This window comes from Herpailurus yagouaroundi, unplaced genomic scaffold, assembly GCF_014898765.1.
Source record: "Herpailurus yagouaroundi ecotype Mexico unplaced genomic scaffold, PumYag 140, whole genome shotgun sequence".
In the NCBI taxonomy this organism is placed as follows: Eukaryota; Metazoa; Chordata; class Mammalia; order Carnivora; family Felidae; genus Herpailurus; species Herpailurus yagouaroundi.
The window spans coordinates 30,166,202-30,189,689 of NW_024412395.1; the positions used below are offsets into that span (position 1 = coordinate 30,166,202).

Genomic DNA, 23,488 nt, shown 5'->3' on the forward strand with positions numbered 1-23,488 from the left:
GAATTCAGAAAAATTTATACAAAAGTAAAAAATATAGTAAAAAAATTTAAAGAAAAATATTTTTAATAAAAATTGAAAATAAAACTGATTTTTTTTCTTTCTGTATTCAAGAAAAAGAAGTGAAAAAGAGAAAAAAAGAAAGAAAAAGAAAATTGAATAGATGGACCTGTTGATAGATTGAAATACGACTGAAATTACTTCGTTTTTCCCTAGAAGTCAGACTATGAAGTGCTTTAAAGTCCATAAACTAAGCAGGCCGCGAGACTTGTGTTCTTGAAGAGCGAGGTTGGCCCAGTTGGGCGGGGCTTAGTGTAACAGCTCCGTTCTCCACTAGATGGCGCTGTTAGCCTACTTGGGTGAATTGTTGTGGCACTCATAGGTGCGTATGCGCATGAGCTGGAGCGGTGAAAATGACGTCACCCAGCTACCCAGGCTGTTCTGTTCTCCCGATCAGCAATCACGCACCGTTCTCTGCCTTCAGCTTTCGTCCACTTCCCGCTTTTTCACTGTCTGTGACCAATCCCAAGGCAGTACCTCTCTCCTGAGTTTTGTCTCAGATGCGGCTGTTTTCCCTCGCCCTTTAGTTCTGAAGGACTGCAGCTTAGGCCAGTCCCGCCCCTCTGTGGGAGGGTCTTACTGAGCAATGGCCGAATGTCGGCTGCACCCAGGAATGCTTGCAGGACCCTGCTGCTGCCGGTGCCCCGAGACTGCAGCCGGGGGCCAGCCCGCCCCAGAAAAAGTTCGCGAGATGGTGTAGCAGCAGTTTTTCAGGGATTATGGAAAATCACAACACACATCTGGCACCAGGCTTCACCCTTAATGACCTTGTTCCAGCACCAGCGAATGTGGCTGTTCTCTGGGGTTTCCTGGGACCAGGTGGCCTCAACAGCCTCTACCAAATGCCCTTCCAGCAGTGGAACCACTTTTCCCTGTGTGGCCGAAGAACCTCCTGGACCCCAGTCTGCTCTTGGGGATTCGTCCTTCCCGCCAGAGCACCACCAGGTATTGAGCTGCGGAGTTGCAGACTCTGCGCTCCCCTTGTTTACAGTCTTAATGGAATTTAAACCCTCTGCTTTCTCCTTTCTCCCTTTTTAGTTTAGTCCCTGCGGCTGTTTCCAATTTTCCACTTTCTCTCCAGCTGCTTTTGGGGAGGGGTGTTTTTCCTATATTCTCCCCACCCTGTCTCCATCCTCTCTCCGTCCGCAAAAGCGGCTCAGTGCCCAGCATGGCTTTTCTCTCCCCAAGTTCACCTCTCTGCCCCTTGTACCTGCTGAATTCTGTGGTTCCGGTTGTGCAGACTGTTGTGTTAATCCTCAGATCAGTTTTCTAGGTGTGCAGGATGGTTTAGTGTTGGTCTGGCTGTATTTCATGGACGTGAGACACACAAAAAACTTCCATGCTGTTCCGCCATCTTGGTTCCCCCCATAAAATCACCATATGTTTTTAATTTGACAAACTATTATTTCTATTTTGAAAACAGGAAAACTGGCCTATAACAAAGACAAAGAGTTTATCCTTAGTCAGAAAACAAATGATAGACCTACGCACTGATAAACTAAGACTATATTTTTAAAAGCATGGACTGAGCATGGGTTAGTTTTATTTAGAAAGGTAGGATGGGGAAATGGTATTTTATACTTTAATTAGAAATATGTTATAATTCATTTTATTTACTAAATAACTCATACTTTGGGGCTCAGATAAAACATAACACAGATTTTAAATCCACATAACTGTTCTTTAAATTATAATGATTTATGGTTGTGGGTAAACTTCAACTGGTAAAATAATAACAGATTCAGTCATTAAATGGTGCTAGCTACATTCAGAGTGGGTCTGCACAGTAATATCAAATAAAAGCTCTGGTAAATAATAACGTTAATGGTTATGCTCCCTTTTAAAATTTAGATGACTTTCTGAAACCATATCCAAATTAGTTCTCTTATTTTAATAATTATCAATGAATGAAAAAATACTTAAAATTTGTTGGGATTCTTATTCTTATTTCAGTATCCAAGATTTCAGGTCTAATGATGCCCCATAATGGTTTCCATCAACGATAAGGTAAAGTAGGATAAGGTAAAGTAGGAGGCTTATTAAATCTGTCTGAGTCCAATTAGGAAATAGAAATCACACAGTAGTTTCAACAGAGAAATTTAAAATAAAGACTTAATAACAAGAGAGAGGAGTAATAAGGAATTGACTAGGGAGAGTGAAAGAAAAATATAAAGAGTAAAGGAATAGCAGATGTAGGGAGAAGCCATTACCCCAAGTGGTGAGGTAGAATGCCTAAGGGAGGGCCAATCACCCCATGCCCTGCCTGACCAGGGCTGAGATCAAGACCTCATTGGAATGGCTCAGCCAGAGTTCTCTGGATGGTGAGGAACTTGCTGAGAAGCCCTGCTAATGGGCTTTGCTGGAAAACGTCTCTATGAATGGTAAAGTAAGGGAAGTCATTCTCAGGGAGGCGCTGCACCTCAGAACTTGATGTGAAGTCACATAAGAGGCCCTGGGAGAGGTCATCCAAGGGGCGATGTCTCACCAGCAGCACTCCATCATGAAGACACTGGAGAAAGTAGTAGTGAGGGCTGCTGAGCACTGAGTTCTGCTGGTCATCCCATGCTGCAGGGACAAAGATCTGGATAAGCCACAGTCTGCAAAAGTCAGCATTGGAGAAACAGTGCTCTGCATGTCAGAGCAAACCACACCTTGCAGGAGGCTAGCACCAGAGAAACTGCATTCTGCAGGAGGAAAACATCGGGTAGAATTGAATGCTGGAGGAAGCTGACCAGCGAGGAACACTGGAACCATAAAGGAAAAAAAAAAAAACAATCCCTTCCTCCTCTATTGTCCCCCCTTGCCCCTCCAAATGGCAAGGCTTAATATCATGCCATCTGTGAAAGAGAAATATTTACAAAGTCTACCTCTATGATCACATAGCAGACAAAGAAGAATAGGTTTAGGACAGAGAGACAATAAACTGAAACATGGCATATTTGTTTTCATAACCTGATTAAATTTTTTCTTTTATGTTTTAACACCAAAACCAAGACTTATCTGGCTAATAATGGAATCTATAAAAAATGATATTCTTTTTCTTCCAGAGATTTTCTTATTCCTTCCTGATTGGTTAGTGTTCTTGCAGAAGAACTCAGCTCCCTGACATGCATTTCAGAGTGTCACAGGTTGTAACCGATTTCCAAAGAACAGAACCTATGTCACAGATCAACCCCAGGATTTGCATGATGAGCTCTGAATGACCAGAGGCATTCCCATTAGGTTTATTTTCCCATGCTGCTCCAGGTTTTCCAAATCTTGAGTGTGTAATAGCCACTACTGACAGAACTGCTGTTTACTGGATATGAAGTATTTTCACATTAGAACAATATTGTTGTTATTATTTTCTCAGAATTTAGCTACAGACACTATGACTTAATGCTTGCTGGAAGTAACAAAGCCAATAAGAGCCAGAGCTGAAATTCAAACCAAAGCTGTATATTTTAAAATTAGTATTTTCTAAGACACTAGTTTGCCTTTGAATCAGTACTTCCAGATAACAAAGAAACTAAAATGACTAAAACTTTGTGAAATCAGTTCTATCAGAAATATCCAAATAAATTGCAACTGTCCCTAAGGAAGACAAACACTCGAGTATATGGATATAGATCTGAGGTGTGATCAACACCTTTTCAATTCTGTTTGGGTGGTGGGGGAGGCAAGAAAATTCTAAGGAGAGTTTTAATAGCGTCTCAAGTAACTCAGGAAGAAGATATATTTGATTGATACATTTCATTTCAGGTGGAATTCAGTAGTTCCGTTGAAAATTTGACCTCACAGAATACAGTAAGTTACAAAACCAACATTGGTTTATGTTGATTTATACTGAGAAAGGTTTTCAACATGTTCTTCTCACAAAAAATGAGTTAGCTACAATTAACCTAATGAATAATATTAGGATGGGCAATTTCATCTCATCGCTGGCATCATTGAAAAGACAGGATTAGAAAAAGGACCTGAAAATATTAGCAAAGATGCTTTTGGATTATTTTTCAATAGTATGGTAAAGAAACATTTATAAAGAAAGAAAATAAAGTTGCAGTTAACCAGTGAATTGATAACTTTTACGAAAAAACGTAATTAAAGCCTTTTTAAGATGGAGCCTGAGCAGCCTTTTCAGGGCAACTGCCTTGCATGTCCTGTTTTCTGAATCTTTGAACTAGGCCAAACCGCCAACCTTCCTAGAAGTCAGCAAGAACAAGAATATCCTGTTTGTAAAGACTGATAAAGGTAAACTTGCACTTAGTGACCACTTTGTCAGACCAATCGATGAATTACAAACCTAGCCCTGCTTGTCAGCACCAGTGAACTCTTCCCAAGAACAACTTACTAATCTTCCTTTTATTTCCCCCATAAAAACCCCGAGTCTACGTCCTGTAATTGGGACACTATTCAGGTTTCTACCCAAATCTGTGTACAATTCTTTGATCCCAAATAAACGTTTTGCCTCTTGATCTGATTTTTTGTTTGTTTGTTTTTAGGTTGACACTTCATTAACAATCCTGCGATGATTTAAATGACAAAAGAAAATAAATGTGAGTGTCAGTAAAAGTAATTAAAAGCATGTTCTATTTACTAAGCACTAGCGTGACTTGCATGACTACCATGTAGTGATTGACCTAATTCATCATCTCGTTTTGACTTGACACTCAGGTTCTAACCTCTGTAAATTTTCACTCTAAGCAGAAGACGCAGAGCCAGATTTGCAAAGAGTGATGTCAGAGTTCACCATCTAGGGTCTCTCAGCCTTGTTCAATCAGCATTTACCCCTAGACTCAGCCTGACAGTCCTCAAATCATCATATGAGGTTATATTCTATCAGTGCTCCCATAATTCCAGGGCAAGAGAGCCCTTATTACAGTTAGGAACAAGTGCTTGGTGTGTTTGAGCTAATGAGGTACTGACTTTTAGCCTATGACAATTGACCGCCATCATGTACCTATCAGAATGCCCTCAGCACAACATTTTAGAGGAAGCCAGGGTAAATTGGATTCTTAATGGCGCATTTAACAGAAGTCAGTCAATAGAGGTTAACATAATTCTCAGTATGCACTTTTAAATTGCAAACAGTTTTAGAGTGACCATTTCCCTAACAGACTGGACTGACACACCACACAATGGGCTTTTGGCCTTCCTAGCAGATGGGCCTCCTTTGGTTTTGGTCCTGAATACAGCATTAGTTGAAAAAGCATTCAGTTCAGAATAGAATGGCTTTTTTTGTGGAAGAGCTGGCTTATTGTTTGATTCAGACAAAGAACCCTTTATCTGGTGGTGACTTGTCATCTTATGTCGATGTAAGCTATGTAAAGAATGACTTTTCATTAAAGCAAGTTTAGCATATTTGCAATTGTCTTGGTCAGATGGGAAAGTTTCTGGCTGAAATAGTAGAATTATATCCTGTGGTTTATGCAATCCACAAACTGATTCTATGTGGGAAAGCAAAAATAATAATAATAATAATAAAAGAGGTGTTGTTTTTTAACTGTGTTTAATAACTGTTTATAAACTGTTGTTTAATAACTGTGCCAAGCAACAATTTTTAGGCACGCTGAAGAAAATCCACTACCTGTATAGGTGGCAGAATTCACCAAGTTATATGGAGACTGAATATATATCTGTCCTTCTCCAAACAAGATTATAGTCTCAAATTCCTGAATTTGATTCACTATGGATTAAAAACATCATTGCTACCTCATCCAGCTCTTGCACTTTTCTATAAACTGTTAGGCATGTAATCCTCATTAAACCCTCCCATGCTGCTTCCACCATTTGACTGTGAACTTCCTCCTTGCAAGTAAACTTTATATTGCTCCCCTGCATTCCATGCTATCTTGTATATGGAGTTCCTATGTTGCCTCTTCTATTCATTGCCAACAGTGTAATACCTTTCTGCTGGCCCAAAACTTCTAAACTTGAACAAATAAATTGGAGAGGGTCTGACATGCGGTGGCACAGCCTCATGGACAAAAACAATAACCTTCCTGAGCATGACAGTAAATACTCCTCCCTGACCATTGAGAATCCTACAAAATTCTCAGTATCCCATGTCCTATATGTGCTTCTTCACCACTGGGCTGGTAACATTGGAAAGGAGGGCAGCTGTTATATACCTCTCCTAGATTTGACCAACATGACCATTTTGCAGTGTTCTCCCTTGCCAAGTAGCTTCACTGAGTGCTAATGGGAGGTGAAAAGGCCCCAACAGAACCATCTGGAAAACAGGCATCTGCTTTATCTTTAGTCTAAGTGTCTGAGGCCCAGAGATGACCTTGTTCCTTCCCAGGGACCTCAAGCACCTCCATCCACCCAAGCAGCTCACACAGCCATTGGTAATCTACACATGGCTCATGCACCACACATTTCACATAGACATCATCTTAGATATCAGAACACCAGAAGTAATGGGGACAAAAAGAAACATGGTAGAGGAATACAGCCTGTTTTGGTATGATTTCTCCTTGGATTTGTCTTCATGGTTTACCTGTGGTTTTTGAGCTTATCTTAACAAAAATTGTGAGTTTTACACTGTCACAGAACAATTGGTATGTCACATACTATGTGTAACAAATTTTGTATTCTTTTTATATTTTTTATTTTCTATCATTTCATTCCCCTTTTCCTCTCTCCTCTGATGTTTAATACTATGTTGGGAGTTTATGTTGAGATACACATTACAATACAAATCATATTGTACCATATTACAATATGGCACATTACACTACGTGGCACATTACAATGCAACACATTCTTCTTATGCCCCTCCATTCCTCAGGTTTAAGCTGCTGGCTAGGATAAATGCCAATGTCCTGTCCCAGAAATAGAAAGAGGCCCTGCAAAGGACAAAGTCTAGACCTTTTCTTCCGTTCCTTTTAATATTTATCTATAATGATGTCCCACTCTCATACTGTGATCACAAGCTCAGTACACCAACTCATTCCCTCAACCATATTTTTCTCACCCAAAGTGCCTAAGGTAGTTAAAATATACCTAGCTCCATCAAAAAAAATTCCTTAAAGAAGTACATCTTTGAAGTGAATATCAGCATTTATTGCTATGGTTGGATACTGGAGAAAGTTAAAGTTTCTCAGAATCCTGAATTACACAATATATGAATCTACTAATACTTGTCTGATGCATAACTGATACATATTTGTTTGTATCTTGCATAAATTTTTTCCATCTCCATGGCAAGAATTTTCACTTCTTGGATTGATCACCAAAATATTAATAAACTGCAATTCACTCACCTTTGAACATAGCCCTTTAACTGGGAAAGACTGAAGGGCTTGGGTATTTTAAACTCTGTTTTTTTGTTTTTTTCTGGTACAGTGGTCCTCAAATGTAGTATTTTTATGAATCACCTAGACAGCTTATTAAAACACAAAATTTGGGGCTCTATTCCTAGTGTTTGTAACTCAGTAAGACCCCAGAATTTACAATTCTAGCAAGTTCTCAGGTGATGATGATACTGGTTCAAGGTTCACAGTTTGTGAACCACTGGTCTAGGATATAAGCAACAGAGGGTTAAGAGCAAAGAATTTAGTGGTATTATATTTTGTATGTGCAAATCCCAACCACCATGATAAATTTTGCACGGCTAGTGATTTACTTCACTGACAAACATAAACCATGTATAGATTTAAATTTCATTGTTAACTAAAATTATCAATCATACATTTTTGGGTAGTCTGAAATGTGTGTACACAAGTTCACAGAAAAACCATTAGACATTTCTTCATATTGTTCTTTAGGGTACTCTTTATAAGGCAAACATTCTTTTTTTTTAAATTTTTTTTTTCAACGTTTATTTATTTTTGGGACAGAGAGAGACAGAGCATGAACGGGGAAGGGGCAGAGAGAGAGGGAGACACAGAATGGGAAGCAGGCTCCAGGCTCAGAGCTGTCAGCACAGAGCCAGACGCGGGGCTCGAACTCCCGGAACCGCGAGATTGTGACCTGGCTGAAGTCGGACGCTTAACCGACTGCGCCACCCAGGCGCCCCAAGGCAAACATTTTCAAATGCCTTGTGTTCTATTTGAATTTGCCAGCATAAGTTTTTTTTTTTAACCTTATAAAGAATTCTTGTTACATGGGTGATTGTGAAATTATTTGGAAATGATGACCTGTTTTCATCCTAGCTGTCAACTATAATTCTCTTAAGATAATACAGGCCCTTAGAAGTGAACGAGACTGAAAGCAATTGGGCTATCAGTTACTCACCCTTGCACACCCCACCCCACTCTGAAATTGTACATCCAGACACTTTCCTTTCACACATGTCTCAAAAGGCCATTTGTCCTTTTACTTATCAATTAAATACCTTCTTGATGTTTTGAAAAATCCTTATCCCAGTGTCCATCATATCATGCTTCCCAAATGTAATGCTCAAAACTCATGAGGTAATTGCTACAAAGTTGCTCCTCCCTGCACCAAAGCAAAGTAAAGTTAGACCTTTAAATACTTTACCCTTTGGTGCAGCTGTTTGCAAAAGGGAAATTACAACTAGAATGACCTGCATTCTGCTGTAAAATGATGAAAGAAAAATCTCATTCCATTTTGCAGTTACTTATCACTTCTTTAAGATATCATTGATCAAATAAGATGCCAGGTTGGGATCATATGAAAACTTTCAAAAAAAAAAAGCACTACATAATTCATAAAATTGTGTTGGATGGGTATGTCAAGTTATGACATATCTTATAGTGAGAAACTACTATTGTCTGCCTTTGTGCCAGTGAATGGTTCAAATATGCAGCACTGTGTTAATCACTCTTTATATGGGAGCATTTAAAGATAGACATTTTATTAGAGAAAACTTGAAAAAATATAGAAAACACAAGGAGGAAAAATGTAAGTTATCCATGAACTCCACTCAGAGAGTAACATGCACTTTATATGAAGATATAAAAAGAATTAGGCTAAGAATTCCAGAGACAGTGTTTCATTGGTGGAGGCTTAGGGGAAAGAAAAAGAGGTGCTCTCTTCTATCTCAAGAAGTGAGAGAGGTTTGAGAGGACATTACAGCATTTGCTATGTATTTTCTGGGATGTGAACCCCACCTGAGAAGAACAAATGCCAAAGTCTGTGGCAGGAGATAAAAAGCACAGTAGTAGAAGCAACTACACTCCTCTAATTAGTGTGACAAACATGCATGGCGTCCTCGGTGGCCCAAATGGATAATGCAGAAGGGATTTGGGTTAGAAATCTCTCCAAGAAATCTCAGCAATAAGAAGCTGTCAGATATATCAACAGGGGCAGGAGCTGGGGGAGTAGTGCTCTGCCCATGTCAGAGAACTACACTACTGAGAGATTCCCCCCCAGTCAACATCCAAAGAACACCAAACAATCTTGAAAAAAGAGACTATTTGGAGTATCCGCTAACCCCAGAGTATGTCAATGCCAAGTCATAAGAATACCTATAAAGTAATAACTTACTCCTCTCTGCCCCACTCTCCTGGTTTGAGAAGCCTTGGCTCAGGAAATAGGAGGAGAAAGAGAAGAGAACGTTGGAGAAGACAGCTGACCACACCTATTTCCCACCAGAAGTCTCTACACTCAGCAGGGGAAGAGAAGCATCTTTAACTCTAAATGTAGTTCAGAGTTTGGACTGCGGAAATGGTCATTCCAGTTATTAAAATTAGAGTGGAACTAAAAGTGACTAAAGAAATTTTTATTATCAGAATGTGACCTTAAGAATCATGGACTGCCCCTGGATTTTGTCCAAGGGATGGGGGAAAACTAGCTTCCACAGAGAAAGAAGGAGAAAGTTGCTTTCTCTTAATCTTTTTGGAGTCTTGCTCTTTTTGTATAATGATAATAACATTATATTCCAATATAGGGTTGTGCCAAAACATATTGAACCTTTCAATCTGTTTCTACTTTATCATCATTTCTTGAAAACCACCATAACTTAGGTGCTATTTCCTTTCTCTTCTTAATTCTCATGTTTTATCACACTGGCAGTCAATAAAATATTATTTAAAAAATTTTAAAATATTATTTAAAAAATATTAAAAATCTGATTTATACATAGTGCCTGAAACATAAACATAGATGATAGATGAAGATATGTATGAGTATATGAGTGAGCCCATTTCTTCCCCTTTTCTCACCACATGAAAAAATAACAAAACTATGGGGCACCTGGATGGCTCAGACAGTTAAGCATCTGACTCTTGGTTTCAGCTCAGGTGATGATCTCATGGTTGGTGAGTTCGAGTGCCACATCAGGCCCTGTGCTGACAGTGCAGATTCTGCTTGGGATTCTCTCTCCCTCTCCCTCTGCCCCTCCGCTGCTCATGCTCGCTCTCTCAAAATAAATAATCTTTAAAAAGTAACAAAATTAAATTCTTTCATCGTTACCTAATTTTAAAATAACCACTGAGTTACTCTTCCTCATTTTTAGAGCTTTTTCATTTAATTCTATCAAAAAAATTAAGGCACAAACTATTCATTTTTTTTTTTTTTTTAGAAGAGAATCTCTTTGTCAACATGCATTTGTGAAATCTGTTTAAAATCAGCTTCAGCAATGGATATCAAGAGAGGAATGAGGAAGAGAGAGAGTAGTCTGGAGTATGAAAGGCTGAGTGGCAGGACTTTGCTTGTGGCCAGGGAAAGAAGAGGACTGGTAAACAGTTACATGCCAAGGACAACTGCCCTGGAAACACCTTTTCCTCTTCCTTCCAGGCCAGACCACCCATGAACGTTAATCCTCCCCTACTACCCTGATCCTGTGCCAGCGATTTGCAAAGTGATGAGTTAGGTTAATTTTCTAGTTCAGATGGTGATCAATTTATACTTCCTAAAGGAAAACTGTTGCTACAGAATCATTCAAATCCAAAAAGAGCCACTGATAACCCTTTAAGATATATGAAAAAAAGTTATTGCAGCCAAATTTGGACTATTTCCAACAGCACAACTCTTTTTTTCTTGAATTACAAAGAGAATTTTATGACACTGGCAGGCACATAGCTTTCTCCAGCATTCTAAGCTCTTCCTGTCTTTCTTGTTCCCACACGTTAAATCAGCAGTGCATGACTTACGATTTGACTTGCTTCCTTTTTTGCAAAGTAGTCAGAACTTAACTCCATTCATGAGTGACCTTTCTCCTCCCTCTCAGATGCTGATTTGGGCAACATTGAGATCACTTTTATTTCATCTTGAGAGATAAAAATTTGGTTGCCTCAGGAGTGGGAGAACTTAATGACTGTTTCAGTAAAGCATTTACCAAGTCGGTATTCAAAGCCATCTGAAATAGTTGGCACAGTCAAACAATAAGTGGCATTACTTTAATAAATTGGGAGAGAAGAAGACTGTCCCATTGTGCCTAGCAACTGTTAAACATTATGTTCTCTCTTAGAATCTAACAATGTAATGTTTGTTTCAGTCAGCACTCAGCATTGTTTCTTAAAAATAGATCTTGGGATGAATTATAAATTCATGAGTAAATTATTTATATACACACACATATATATGAAAAATTATATGAAGAAATGAATGTATGTCACTTTTTAGATCTAATTGGCTGGCCAACCCATAAATAGATGACTGTGTCTCAGAATAACCAGATTTCACATATCTGTAATGAGTATACATAAAAATGAGCACACAAAGCAAAAACCTGACATAGGAGAAACAATAATAAATTGCTAAGAGCTTAGCTTTGGATTCCAAAGGACTTCTGCCATATAGAAATAAGTATTTACCTTCTATAGCCCCTAGATGTAAAAATTATCTGTAAAATCAGGATGATAACAGCAGTGTCATCTTAGGGCTAGTGTGAATTAGATAAACTAAGCTTCTCAAAATCTTTAGCAAGTCACTGGCAATTACTGTATACTCAACAAATGTTAGTTTTCACAATTGTCCAATCAGGATTATGACACTACTTGGTTTTAGAACTTGAATATTTAAATTAGGCCCTAGGTGAGAAATTCAAACATAGGTTACTATGGAGCTCTTTATCCACACTAGAGGCTCTTTATCCAGTATCAATCTTTATTTGGTCTATAGTTTATAAGTTACTCATTTTTCTTCTTGGCCAGGTTTATTGCATAGTTGAGAACTTCCATGAGCTTGTACAATTCAGATAGGATGCTATCTCTGGCATACACAAGTCATGCTACAAAAAAAGAGAAACAGCACTGTACAGAAAACATTGCTCTGTGTCTATGTGTGTGTGTATGTTTCCAAACACATGTGTGCATGTGACAAAGTCAGGGGAGGCACATAAGGAGTATGGGAGTCATGCTCATTGTTATATATGTCCCTACAATCCTGTGACTTGTTTGATAATTAACAGTGGTTGAAATGTCTAATATACTTAATGACTCAGTGTATACTATTTAGTTGGTTCCTTGTTCTTAAAGAAGATACAAAAAAGATTAGGAGATGAGGATCAGCCAAGAGAAGTGAGAAAACAGAGCGGCTGCTATTCTCTGGACATGTATCTTTCAAGACTGTAAATGGTGGGGTGAATTTTCTTCAATATTTTGCCTGCAGAATGCAAAACTTAAGCTCCTTATACTCTCAAGAACCTGTAACTGTGGCATTACTTACATGTGACATCAGAATTTTCAAAGACTCTTTGTTACCTTGAAGAGCAAGTAGTAACACAGACCAATATTATCCCTTAGCCCATTAGTATAAGACATGATAGGTAAAGAAGAGGGAACTACCACTTCCTTTTCCTTCCTTTTCTGGGTGGCTCCTGCTCATCTACTCGTATCTACCACTGGCTCCCCATCCAAGGAGGATCTGATCATCCGACTGGTGGGTACATGAAGCATTGCTTGGGCTACATTTTACTAGTATGTGATATCACTATGCCTTAATGGCAATAATAATCCACACTCCTCTTGCTGTCAGTTAAAATTTTTTTTAAGTTTATTTATTTATTTAGAGAGAGAGAGTGTGTGTGTGAGTGGTACAGGAACAAAGAGAAGGGGAGAGAGAGAAGCCCAAGCAGGCTCCATGCTGCCAGCTCAGAGCGCAATTCAAGGCTCGATCCCAGGAACCATAATATCATGACCGAAGTTGAAATCAAGAGTCAGACACTCAACCATCTGAGTCACCCAGACGCCCCTTTTTCTTGCTGTCTTTTGATTGCTGTATCTCGTGCAGTAAGCATGAACAAACAGATGGTTGTAGGGGCAGGAAAATTATTTCTTCCTTCTTGTCCATCATAGAGCTGATGACTCAAAAGGACACAATCACCGGGCTTTTTCCCTCTACAGGCATCCCTGAATGTAAGGATTGCAAAATTGCTTTTGCAACCTTTTGAAACCAAGCCATGTCCTCTTAACTTTATCAAAATATCTTGCCCTCAGACCAGATGAAGAAGGAGGTAGGGGGAGGTAAGGTTGGAATAAGAAGAATGTGTGAGACACTTGATAGGCCATTGCTGAAGCATTAATTTGTTTCCATGTCACTATTGTCCTTTAATTATGCAGTTTCCTTCACAAAGAATCCAAAACAGAAAAGGGTCATGAATACTAGGGTTAGGATAAAGTTCACTTTAATCCCTTAACATGGATGAAATAATATAGAAAGTCCTCAAAACTGTGAGGATACAAATTACAGCTGAACTGCACAATTAGTAAAATGGAAGAGTTGCAGAAATACATACAATAATTCATATTAATAGCTGAAATTAACTATAGATCAATTAAAGTAAAATTACATATAGAAATTAGAGGGTAATCCAGCTAAAATACATGGATATTAAGTGATGGTTGTTTTGTGACCAACAGTTCAGAGATTCAAACTCCAGTTCTAGATAACACATTGTAAAAGACAAGCAATCTGGATGTTCCCAAATATTTATTCAGTTTTCATCCATTGTTCCAGCTTCATGAGGATGTAACCATTGATTCACGAGGCTTTCCTTCAAAACCATGATTTTTTATACATTCATTTATTCATACTTTGCCTTATTCTGAAAAGGATATGAGACAACAGAATACCATGACTAATTATCGGGGAGGAAGTTGCTTGTCCTAAAATCAATAAATTTGCCTTTCTCTTTCTACAAAAAGTTATTTTAGAGTATTAGGGATGAAAAAAACATATATCTGCTAAAAGAGGGAGAAGAAATTGTAATTGCACACTGACACTTTCATTTCATCATTTAACAATCAGGCAATTAACTTTCATTTAATTCCTACTATGTAGATACATGGCATTATAATATTACTTACATTCATGTGATGTCTAACATATTTCAATATTCAAAGTCTCATTTGTTCTTCCAGACTTCAAGTGTATCATCTGGAGATAATTATCACCCACCCCCCCCACTTTAATATTAGCAAAAACCAAGCCTCAAACCTAGTCAGTAAACTGAAATCACAGTCTCCCTCTGAGTAGGCTAGCTGTCCTTCCATTGCCCTGTCACACACTCACAAAGGTACAGAAACTGCCTCAACTCTATTGACTCTCCTGTGAGATGGTTTTTTTCCTACCATATTTGAGCAACAGTGGAAAATAATTTAAAGATTATTGAATAAAAGAGAGTCAAAATTTGTTCAATTTTCTGTCACGTAAGCCCCCAGGTTGCTAGAACAATGTCTCATTCCGAGAAATTGTGTATACATTTCTCATGACCCTCCTCCTTTTTCAGGATGTATCATTCCAATTACCATCAAGCTTGGTAGAATGGAATCACCTCCAGCAAGTAAAATAGCTCACTGTTTAGTTGTTACAACATTCAGTGCTTTTTGCCTACCACAGCCTTAAGCCTTTCCTGGAAGGTAAGATTTTTCTCAGGTTGGCAACATGCAGACTTGAAAAAAGAAAGCAACTGACAGAACTTGTGAAGAAAAGAAACAGTGCCTGAGGTTGCTTAAGGATGGGAGCTTATGTTTCAATTACTCTTTCTCTCTCTTTCTGAGAAGGATAAACATAAAACCTAATGGGGAAATTTCCACCTTTTAACCAAGCCAAACAACAGTGAAAAGAATCATTTGGGAAAAGGAAATTTGACAACTAATAGTTAAAACGATTGATAGGTAAAGATAACATTCTTGCCTGAGAATTCTAGAGAACATCTAACTGAGAAAAATTGCGAGGCTTAGAAAAATAAAAAAAATTAGGATTGAACATGCAAATGGAGCAGTCACATAAACTTGCCAAAGGGAGAAAAAAAAAAAAAGAAAACAATTAGAATTAACCATCGTTAGGGTAATCAGATGTCTCAGCTTTCCTGGATCGGTCTTTGTTCAAACCCTAAAACTGGAAAAATTAATGATTGCAACCTGTTTATTCTCAAAGGTGTCCTTGTCTAGACCAAATATTATATATGTGGTCACCATAGCCAAAAAGAATGAAGCAATCGTATTCCTATGCATGGCAAAAAGAGAAAGAACAAAGGGAGTGTCTCCAAAAGCTGGGATGAGCCATTCTGTTTATGACATGACAGTTCATTACAAAAAGGCAAATGCAGTGGCCTCGACCAATATACGTTTATTTATAAAATGAGTACCAACCCACAAAACTGTTTTGAATTACTTAGTGGAAATCAGGATCTTTCATCACAGAAATAAAGGAAAGCAGAGAAGGGGAGATAAAATTGGCAACATCCTCTGAAACTCAAGCCGAAAACCATGTTTCAGCAAAGGAAACACAGAATCCTTAACCAATGCCATGGCACATGAGAGCCTTTCCACATGCCAGACAAACCATTCTAGCAAGAATCCTAGTCCAAACTGGGATTGTGAGTATATTTGTATTTTCTCTACTTTAAGAGAAGACTAGCAGAATTTTTCTTGTAAATTTAGGGATGCATAATCACATGTTGTTTTACATAAACATGTATTCCAATTTACATAAATTTGCATAGCATTTTCCCAAAAAACTAGCTCTGAATATGTAAAACAAATTAATCTGTGCTCTCTAATATAATTGTATTCAAATATGAGATCCAAGGCTACCACAAGAGGTAGGCTTACCAGATATAGCAATGGCATCACTCCAAAGCTCTTTACAGAAAATAGATAACAGTTACAGGTCAGACAGAATTTGGACATTTCAAAAAATTAATTAGAAGCATTCAACAGACTGTTGATGAAATAATCCCAGTTCAGAAATATATAGATGACTTACTTGACACAATTAATTAAAGACTAACATTAGGTTCCCTATTTACCACTTTTTTCATAGCCATGTTCAACTACCATTCTTCAAGCTTGTTTGCTCTGGAAAGAGAGGGTATAAGCTATAGAGAATTGTTTTTCAATCTGTATTTTAGAAAAAGGATACTGGAAATTATTATTACTATAGCTGAAAACCAATGGCATTTAATTTCTGATTACCAATAAAATATTTCAGTACTGGTTCTTTCTTCTTATTATTAAATGTAAACAACAGAAGGGGAGAGAAGTAGTCTTCTTCCTGTCTTTCATAAATTAAATTGCTACTTGGTAAATAATTATTTCTGTGCTATAAGATAGTCTAGCACTGTGGCTTCTTTTCAAAATATGTGTTTAGAAAATTTTCTTTTACTGAAAAGTGAAGTCTTCTGCAGCCCTTAACAAAAATCCTTTCATGTCCCACTCAGGTATGGGGTTCCTAACTGCTTATATTAGATCCATAGTTGGCAACTCTTGGTATCTTAACATACAACACCTCCCCCCCCCCAAAAAAAACCCCCACAACAAACAAACCCCACAAAACTTTCTGCAAGAAAAAAGAAAAGGTGAGAAAATGATAAAGATGAAAGCTGTGAACAACTCAAAAGGGAGCATAGATTGAAGTAACCCCAGTAACACACAAATCAGATCATGTCAATTATCTACTTAATAGTTTCTAATAGCTTCCCATTTTCTCAGACTAAAATCCAAATTTACCAGGAACCACAAGACTGCACAATCCGGCCTCTAGCTTCAACTGTGGTCTCACAGTGCTGTTCCACTCACTGCAGTGTCAGCACAAGCCTTTTTGCTGTGCTTTTAACCTGCTAAGCAGGATTTTGCCGTAGGGCCTTTGTTCCGGTTTTCAATGCTATCATGGATCTGGGGAGGGGTAGATTGGAATAGACGAAGTTAAAACACCATGAATCTCTCTACTCGTACCAAGATTCATCCATTTTCTTGAATGAACTATGCTCAGATTGTTGTATGCCTGCGGTTAATTTCCAGAGTTCTGAAAAAGTTGATTTTGATCATTTGTGCCAGTGTTCCTGTTGCTTTATGGAAAAGTGTTTTTTTTGGGAAGTCCTTACTTTGCCATTCTGGAAATGCCATTCTGAATATTCTTCTTTAAAATTCACTAAAACTTGACAAGTGGTAGGTTGTTAACAATTAGTTGCATGTTATTTCTGAAACTGTAAGAGTAGAATTTTTGTACTCTGTTTAACATTAAACCATAAAATTTAACTTTTTCTATATAAGATTAGGTTAAATTTTATTTATTCCACAAATATGTTTTGAGTCACTGCCTTGTATCAGTCACCATTCTAGGCACAGGAGATCTGGCAGGGACGAGGAAGTGACATTTGCATAGAGGTTCTAATGAAATGAGGGAATGCGCCATGGGAAGACAATTCCAGACTGTCTGCAAAAGACACATTTAGATTCAGTGACACAAATAGATTGAAAGTAAATGGGTAGAAAATAATATACCATGCAAACAGTAACCAGAATAAAACTGGGCTGATTATACTAATATCAGATAAAATAGACTTTGAGGCAAAAACATGTTAGTAGAGACAAAGAAGGATATTTTATAGTTACAAAAGGTTCAGTCTATCGGGAAGATACAACATTTTTAAAACATATCCACCTAACAACAGGGTTCCCCAATACATGAAACAAAACTGACAGAACTGAAGGGAGAAATAGACAATTAACAATGATAACTGGAAATTTCAATACCCCATTTTTAATAATGGATAGAAATGCTAGAGAGAAAATCAATAATGAAATAAAAATCTTGAACAACACTTATAAACCAACTGGATCTAGTAGACATCGATAGTATAGTGTAGACATTCCACCCAATAGCAGAACACACATTCTTTTAAGTGCACATGGAATATTCTCCATAAATGTAATAGACCATAAAACATATAATAGACCATATAATAACATGTAATAGACCATAAAATAACCTCAAAATATTTAAAAGTATTAGAATCATATAATTTATAATAGAAAGAAATCTGGAGAATTACCATTTGAGAAAAATGGCAATTTTTAAATGTTAGAATGTTTATTTGTCATATATGTTATTTATATTACTATGTAATGGATTTATTACTGTTAATTTTTAATGAATTGATAAATAACATTTAAAGTTATTCTCAATTTTAGGGGTGCCCAGGTGGCTCAGTCAGTTGAGTGTCTGACTCTTAATTTTGGCTGAGGTCATGATTGCAGGGCTGTGGGATGGAGCTTCCCATCAGGCTGTGTTCTGGGCATGGAACCTGCTTGAGATTCTCCCTCTGTCCTCTGTCCCTCTCCCTACTCATGCGTGCGCGCGCGCTCTCTCTCTCTCTCTCTCTCTCTCTCTCTAAAGTAAAAGAAAACAACAACTAAAAACATTAAAATAATAAAATTATTCTCAATTTTAATTTCTAACATGGAAAATATTGATAGATGTTATTTAACCACTTCAATAAAAGTTCTTCAGGAGTCCTCAATAATTTTAAGGACGATTCTGTTATCAAAAAGTTTGAGAACCATTGATTTAGGCTATTTGGAAAGTGTGTTTAGGAGTCCACCATAAAAACCATCCTACTACAACATGTAAGCATTTGTAGTGGTTACTTTGGGAAAAAGAATTATTTTCTACATTTCATACTGTTGTGAAATCATAGAAATGAGAAATATCAACTTATATTTGATGAATTGAAAGTAGCGCATTGAGATTGGAGAGTGGAGAGGATGTGTAATGGTGGAAGAGGGGAAATAAGAAAGGAGAGGTATACTGTGAGCATCTCTCTTTTAAGAAAGATAGGACATATTAAAAAATCTTTAATATGAGGGAGTAATAAATGCATAAAAAAGTTACCAACTAAGTGCTGTTGAGAGAGAGAGATATCACTTTATTGTCATGTAGAAGTCAAACTCATTACAACATTCCCTCTTGAAATGCAGAACCAAACCCACTGAAATGTTATTAACAATTTCTGCTATTTCAAAATATGTACTCTCTCATGTAATCTGTGGATATTATTCAGCTCCTCCAAAATGAAAACTCTAAGGCTGCAGGTATTTTTAGTCTAAGCAAGTGAAGAGAATTTATGAATGTGCAGCTCTACACTCAGAAAGCAATTGCCATGAGTTAGAAAAGGGGGAAAAATCACTTCAAATAAAGCAATGTGTTTCACCCATTCCCACCTCCAACTCCTTGGGTTTAGGAACACCTAACCCCCATCATTTTCTAATCTTCAGCAGGGATCTCATACCTAACAGCTGCTATTTAGGTAGCCCCTTATGCTATGAAATTCAAAACCTCATTTTATCTCCTTTCCCTACAGCAAAAATTGCAATATCTCACACCCAAGCTCCAGCTGTCAGATTCACACACCATTTCTATTTCAATGGCTAGAATAATCCCTTGCTCCCTTGTTTTCATTGAACAAGAATGTGCCAGCTTAAAAAAAATAAATAAATAAAGGAACAGGGAAAAGGCATTTGTCTAAACTCAAATACTCAAAGGCACCAAACAGCTTGAAGAAATATGATGCTTTGTAATAGGCATTTTGTATTCAAAGCACAGTTTTTCTTTTCTTTTCTTTAGAGTACATATGTACACTCACAAACGTATAAATATAGATAGATGGACATGAGACTCTGTAGACTTTCTTTTTCAGAAAGCACTATATAAGTCAGAGAAGATATACACACATACCCATGCCAAGAAACTAAACAATGTGAGCATATCTATGGCAACCATTCTTAAGTAAAATTTTTCTTTTTAAATGAGAGAGAAAAGTATTGGTAGGTTCTCAGTCTTTCTTGTCCATTACAATACTGGCAACTTATAGTACAGAAGTTATTGTTTAATGTTTACAGAGTTAGAAACCCAAATTCCAAAACAGCCTCAAGCCAAGGTGCCCCTAGAATTAGTTAAAATAAGCCATCCACGAAGGCACCATTTCAAAATGGGCACACAGATGCAATCCCAGCTGTCTCTAGCCTGGACAAGAAGAGTCAAATGACCTCTGCAAGGAGTGAACAGAAGTTCTGACTGAATTCAGTGTCTGATTCTGCATGAAGGATTACATGAAAAGAAAGGCTGTAGAGAACTTTTACATGCTCCCTAAGATCTGTGGCACTGACATAACCACCTAAAACCAAGAATAGCCTTCCAGTCATAGCAAAGGACAGAGATATGAAGGAAAACATCAAGAATTCTGTCTTTAAAAAACATTGAATTATTTAAAACAACTATAAGCAAATGATATGAAAATCAGAGTTGTCTAGTAAATTCTTCCCTCAAGACCTTTTTGGTTTTTTTTTTTTTTTTTAAGAGCTTTTTTATCAACATCAGTTTTCAGTTCCTACTGCCTTGGGCCTTATCACCTACTTCCCATGGGATCATTTGCTTCTATCATTCTGGCTGTCTCCCTGAATTAAATGTTCCAGTCCAAGGAATGACTCTTCATTTTTTCTTTCCACCACTTCTTTTTCTTAAAACCTTCCACTGCTTTGTATAACTTCAGTCGGATCCTAAATTTCCCATAACTGGGTTCTGTTTTAGCTATAATCCAAACTCACTCCCTTTAATCTCATGATGAACAACCAAAGCTGTTTCCTCCCATTTTTCCCCAAGCCATTTTCTCACTATCTTCCCAACACAGCAAGCTCATCCTCAGCTGAAAGTGTTAAGAAAATAGTGCCATTTTCCTTGTACTAAACCCTGTCTCCCCTGCATCAAGCCAAATCAGGCCCAGCTTCCAGGTTACACTCAATGTCTATGAAGCACATCATAGCAGCATCAACCCTCATTTATTTCCCTGACATCTGGACGGATATATTTCATTATATTATGAATAAAAACAAATTCAGTACTAAATAATTATGTTAATGACAAGGGACTCATTTCTAAATATACTACTTTAGATATTGAATTAAGTAAAACCTGAGGGATTGGGGCACCGGGATGGCTCAGTTGGTTAAGTATCAGACTTTGGATCAGGTCATGATCTCACTGTTAGTGAGTTTGAGCCCCACATCCGGCTCTGCGCTGACAGCTCAGAGCCTGGAGACTGCTCCAGATTCTCTGTCTCCCTCTCTCTCCGCCCCTCCCTCGCTTGTGCACCTGCACATTCTTTTTCTGTCTCAAAAATAAATAAACATTTAAAAAAAGACCTGAGGGATTATGAAATCATTCAGAAAAGCAATTATCACAATTACTCTCAAAAACAAAGTGTTAACAATGTATCTGAAAGATAATAATACTAATCATTGTCATTGCAAATACCAAATACACATGACATTATCTCTCCTCCACCCACCCCCAAAATTGTCTTCCTATAATAAGTGTTTACAAACTAGAACCTTTAAAAATATATGTATTGAAAACAGGAACCATAATAGGCTCTCTATTTTTTTTTCCCTTACATTAGAAAACTTAACCTTCATTAAAGCATAAATAGAATCTTTACTTCTAAAACTTAAAACTTTAAGCTAAATGAAAAACAGCTAATGTTTCTGCTTTAATGTTTTTCTTTAAGCTTGCCAACTTTAGAAAAATATCTTCAATTCTTCAAACAGATGGCAAGGCCACCTTTAAAAAATATTAAGCATGCTAAAATAGATACAAACTGATAGTTCCACTCCTGATAAACGCTGCTATGGACAACCGAATGCCTCCCATTCTGTTTTAGTTATAAATCACTTTCCTGACTTGAGTTAGTAATGAGATTTTTAATCATGTGGATTGAACATATCCTCCAGTTAATAAAAAACGTATCACCTCCTTTTTATCTTTAATAAAAGATTTGTACACTGCTCAAATGATTGGTATTACATTTTTAAAGAACCTGAGATTGATGTTTTTCAATTCTCCTTTCCATTTTTCTGGGCTTTTATAATTCAAAGGTAATATGCCCCGTAATTAATAATTCATAAGGTAATTTTAAGGCTTTTATTCAGAAACCTCTTTCCTATTGACTTTAGAATGTGTCATAAAAATGCAGGTATTAATATCTTGGCAATTCCCAGCTCTATACAGATGAAGTCCTTGAATTTAAACAACTCAAGATTGGTGCTTCAAAAATCAGGAGACATAATTTTGAACTGTAAGGTACAGAAAAGACAAATATCTTTTTAAAGTGCTATTTACACCATTATGTTTCTCTCAACTGACAATTAACCACAGGAAGATTTCTCTTATTATTCAGGTAATTGTCAGGATTTATTTTTTTTTTTTTTAGTGTAAGAATTATTTAGAGGAATAAATCAGGGGCAAACAGTTCTGTTTGAAAATGATTTTTTCTAACTACTGCTGCAAATGTGCATTTAAGCATCTGGAATCTCTAAAAGATTCATTCAAAGACACTTTTACCTGAAGGTAAAGTTTTGCTTCTCTCATTATTATTTTTCAGCCACAACAAAGTAATACATACCAGGAAAAGGAGCAAAGGAAAATAATCTACTTTTTTTTCCTCTTCTAAATATTTTCTTTCATGCTATTCCAGAAAATTATCTGGTCAGAGGGTATAAGGGTGTCACTTATCCCAGTGTGTAAGGAAGTGATCCTTACAAGGGTGCACACAAGAGTCTGTTAGCTTTTACTAGCCAGTAAATTTCACTCTTTTCTCATAAAACTGCCAGGCATCAAATAAGGATGATTATGCCTGGCAAAGTGCATTGTAAATATAAAAGGCTGCAGAAATGTGGGGTTATCATCATCTGCCAAATACCCCATATTAGCTTCATGGAAGCTTGGTTGAGTGTAGATGGAAAATTATGAACCTATTGCTACCGATTGGAGAACAACTCAAAGTACATCAGACACTGAATAAGCAATGATACACTTGTTTAAAAAATAAAGTATAGCAACAAATAAACACATTACTATCCCACTACTAGTTCATGAACAAGATCAGTGGTGGACTCACCTCTAAGTATTCCTTGAGAAATTAACAAGACCTGGGTTATATAATAAGGTTCATTTGATGTTGGGTTAAATAGACCTGAGAAATAGACAGCAAAGGCTGACCCACTCAGGCATGCTAATGAAGTACTTGGAATCTGTTACTATAAAAGAAAACAGGCTCTACTCCCTCCTAATCCAGATGTTGTGAAAATAGTTTAGATAAGACCAATAAATCTGAGTCATTCTCTACTATTACAACATGTGACCACTAATCAGTTTCTTTTCTTAGGTATAAACAAAGCTTGAAACCATTGTAAAACAAAATTTATATGCAGGAAAGAAGTTTTGGAGCTTAGTTTTTTTCTGCTCGAGAACAAAAATCTAA

At 37.2% G+C, this 23,488-nt stretch overlaps 2 long non-coding RNA genes across 2 annotated transcripts in view; one reads left to right on the forward strand and one right to left on the reverse strand.

Moving 5' to 3' along the window:
* The window catches only part of LOC121030532 (uncharacterized), a 170,596-nt gene extending 152,719 nt beyond the window's left edge, over positions 1-17,877 (reverse strand). The window contains exon 1 of the long non-coding RNA XR_005790284.1: positions 16,902-17,877. This is a non-coding gene — a long non-coding RNA (uncharacterized LOC121030532). The remainder of the gene's footprint in view (positions 1-16,901) is intronic.
* On the forward strand, positions 941-4,511 carry LOC121030531 (uncharacterized). The gene is made up of 2 exons (XR_005790282.1): positions 941-1,002; positions 3,105-4,511. It is a non-coding gene; the product is annotated as an uncharacterized LOC121030531 (long non-coding RNA).
* Positions 17,878-23,488: the final 5,611 nt, after the last annotated feature.